At 37.8% G+C, this 3,951-nt stretch overlaps 1 long non-coding RNA gene across 1 annotated transcript; it reads right to left on the bottom strand.

The window, feature by feature from the left end:
* Nucleotides 1-2,711: 2,711 nt before the first annotated feature.
* On the bottom strand, nt 2,712-3,627 carry LOC112146042. Its single transcript, XR_002919179.2, has 2 exons — nt 3,450-3,627; nt 2,712-3,036 (listed from the first exon to the last, which is right to left on the bottom strand). It is a non-coding gene; the product is annotated as an uncharacterized LOC112146042 (long non-coding RNA).
* Nucleotides 3,628-3,951: the final 324 nt, after the last annotated feature.

Below are 3,951 nucleotides of genomic sequence, written 5' to 3'. Positions count from 1 at the left end.
AAGAAAGTCCTCCATTTTTTCCCCCTCTTGGTTAATGAGGGACAGCCTTCACGCTCAGTTACAGAGACACAGAAACACCATGAGGTGTGTCTGTCATCCAGACACACACCACGAGTAAGATAAATCCCCGGTAACGAAATCTTTGAAGGATTTCATTTTTTTGCAGATTTTGGCAGAAGTCCTCAAAATAAAAAAACAAAGTATCTAGACATTATCTCCGGCGTCAAGCTCAGGATCGCATGTTAGACAGCAAATTCTCCACGTGCCAAAAGAGTGGTGGGCTACCGGTTTGCAGCTCAGAGATTGAGGAGGCCTTATTTAATGGAAACAAGCAGCATGTCAAAAAACGTAAATTTTTGACGCGGAGGTTTTAACCATACATCAATATCTGATGATTTGGGAATGAGAATATGTTGATTTGGGAAGATGTAGGCATTATTTTTTATTACCAAAGTACCAAAATTGGCACCGATTAGGAACCGAAGGAAAAGAACCACTTTAGCACTGAATAAAAACCAATCTATGCCCTCACCGTACATATCTGTTTATCCTGCTCATTTGCTTTCGTTTGAGAAGCTTAGGCTTAAATAATTTCATCTCCTGCTAAAATGGAAATGACCACCTGGCTGTAATTCTGCCTTTAAAATCCCACTCCAGCATATTTATTTCTATTGTAAAAGTGTTGTCAGTGAGCTTTTAATTGATGAATTATGCATAGTTCCTCTGATGTAAAAAAAAATGCTACAAGAATATGTTAAAAACACAAAAAAAGATTATTTCCATTGGAGTGGGTCTTTAAGGTGGCCATTCAAGCCTCAAGTGAATTATAAGACACACCTGCGCTCCCCCTAGGATGCAGCCACTCACTACTCCACTGTTGATCTTATTCAGAATAAATCTTAAAATTGATTTAGTTTCTTTAAAATATTACAAACTGCCTTATTTAATCAATATTTTCAATTATATTGTATGTGTGTCTTAATGTATTATTAAAACTCTTTTTCTTAAGGAAAAAAACATGCAGCTTTGAACATGCAGGTGTGAAAAATCTCCTTGAGAGTACAAGTCAATGGCCTGCTCTTTTCAAATGGAAGTTCTGATATTTTTGGCTCTAGTTTAAACACATCCACTCTTCCCTATAGACTTCTAACTTTGAACAAGGGGCTCTTGGACTTCTCTAATGTTGCTGCAAAGTTGCCATAACTTGTCACCTCACCTGGGAGAGTTTCCGTGCGCCTGTCCTGTATTCTGTTCATTAGTCAGCTGCAGGTCATGAGCTGTGGGTACATAGTGTGGATGACAGCTGAGACAGATATGGCAGCGCGGGGAAAACTGGCTTCAGCCTCAGTGTCCTCCCCATCATCTCCTCCGTTGGATTTAAAGTGACCGCTGTTACCTCCCTGCTCTCCGTAGGCTTTACCAAAGCTAGATTATAGATAATAATACATTAAGGACCTATTCCAATGGAAATTGTACATTTAACATTTTCTTATGTCTTTTTTCTGATGATGAGGTAATTTATGAAAAAAATTAAGCTTAAATTTACATTTCTGAGATTTCATTCTTTAAAATTGTTGTGAATCAGAGGCAGACAAAAAAGTACAGTTTGAAAAAAAGCTTTTTTGTTACATCCACTTGTAGACGACTAGATCTATCTTCCTTTTCCTCGCCTGAGCTGGAATCTGGATCAAAACTGTTTGGCTGGATAGCTCAAATATTGCTTGCAATTTCTGTTGCACTGGTAATGTTAGTGTCAGAGTTGAGCCCTCTATTTCTACCTCTAACCACCAGAGGGAGCTCTCGCCTGAGTATTAACAAGCCCTGCTCCCTTCCTCTACAACATCTCCCATGATCCATCTCTCTCTGGTGTAAGCCTTCCTCAGCTGTTTCTCATCACCTCATCACCACCCTGTATATATGTCACTCTCCAACCTCTGCTCAGTGCGAAGTCTTGTTTGGTCCTCTTCCAGTCTGAGTATACGTTTTCTGTGTGATTCTCTGTGTTTTTGACTCCTGCCAGTTTAATCACCTTCCTGCCTTGCTCCTTGTATTTTTGAGCCTTGCCTGGACTCTGACTTCGTAAATGTCTTGCCCTTGTTCATTACATCAATTGCACTTGGATCCAAATGTCTCAGCCTCTTCGTCACAGTTAGGATGGGGAGCTGTAAACTAGCAGAGAGCATGATAGGTGATGGGTAGTGAGGGCGGTGTACTCTGTAACAACATCCACCCACAACTCAGAGGTTATTTTTATTTTTTATTTATTTTTTATTTTTTTTAAATGAACTGCTGCCGCTCTTCAGAAACTGTTCTTGAAAACTACACACGTTTTTTTGATTTTGTAAAAAAAAAAAAAAAAACTGCATAATCGTAATTAAAGACTACAGAGAACGCTTTGACATTGGATCAAATAATGATCATAGTGGGACTGTAAATGTCTTGACTGCAGCTTTTTATGTATGTGATATAGTGACAAAAAATATGGGGAAAATGATTTAATTCATTTAGTAATAATGTTGTGCTTTGGAGTAAATATAACCTTTTTACATAGGAAATGCAAATTCAATTTGTGTAATATTATTGGAAACTGAGCAGCTGACCCACATTCTGATAGTGAAAAATCATATGGATATAGAACATATGAACATTATAGACCTTCAAGTTGGGAAGTCAACCAAGAGTGTCTGTTGAGCAAAAAAAAAATGCTATTCTAGTGGAAATTTCAAAGATTTATTAATCTGCACTTGCTGATGTTTTTATCAAAGCTTCTCCTCCTTTTTAGGGGCACTATCACTGGGTCTGGCAGCAGTTCACTGTCTCATATAGTGAAATCACACGGGAGGGCATTTTGGCAGCTCCTGCCACCCGAGCTTGCCAGTCCTTATCTCTCAGCCCTTGTTGCATAGTGCCGTACTCAGAGATGAAGCATGTTATCTGTGACTAATGTAGTCCATCTCTGCTGCGGGATTATCTGACATCTCATAGCCGACCCTCTGCTGCGTTGTGTCCAGTCAGGAAAAACTGCTTCTCATGTAGCTGTAAGAGAACCAGGACATGTGTCAAGCTGAAGCCGGGGCAGCGGCGAAAGCTCTTTGATATTTTAATCAGCATATTAAGGCATGGCTTTACCAGACACTAAGCTTTTTGGGAAAAACTCAGAGGCTGTCAAAGTACCTGCAGTCTCAGCTCTTTAACCCCTCCGCCACACTTTTTTTATTTTTTGTTTTACATGTCAACTTTTGACATACATTTTAAAGATGATCAAAATATACATAAAAATGCAGAAATATCCATATTATTCATGCAGTTTCTTTCTCAATTTTGCATAACTTTTGTGTCACTGTTATCAATTTTTTTAAAATTATTATTATTTTTGAGACCTATCCCAGAAAATACTGTATTTTGTCAAGGATGCTGAAATCCTTTATAACTTAATATTTCATATTTACCTTCCTTCTGCCTCTGCCTGGTAAGAGCTGTACTGGACAAATTCATTAAAAATAATACTTTTTTCAAAATGGCGGCTTTCTGTTGGTTTAATCTCCATAGCAACCATTTTATGTTTTGGTCGTCTTAGGTTGACAAACAGGTCTATATCATTTTTAGAAGAATTAACAAAAGTTAGCTTTTAGATTTCCTTGACAACAAAGGTTTTTTTTCTGACAACACCCACATTTCTAATATGTTCTTGCCGTATGTCATTTTGTTGAGCTTCAGCCGAGAACTTGTGTTTTATTTTTTGTAATAATGCAGTAAAAAATTGACAAGCAACAGGGCAATGGCCATTTCTACAGGCTAGCTTTGGTAACGTTGTTCAAAAAATGAGAAAATAATCATTTCACAAGTCATGATCATCTTATAAGCTATTGTAGAAGCATTCCCAGTGGTCTTTTAATTATAATTATGGAGTTTTTAGCCATAATTCTGTCTTTTTCTAGGACATAGTTTTGC

Source organism: Oryzias melastigma, linkage group LG22, assembly GCF_002922805.2.
Source record: "Oryzias melastigma strain HK-1 linkage group LG22, ASM292280v2, whole genome shotgun sequence".
NCBI classification, from domain to species: Eukaryota; Metazoa; Chordata; class Actinopteri; order Beloniformes; family Adrianichthyidae; genus Oryzias; species Oryzias melastigma.
Note: the sequence above shows the minus strand (reverse complement) of the source record. Positions and strands in the feature narration are given on the sequence as shown.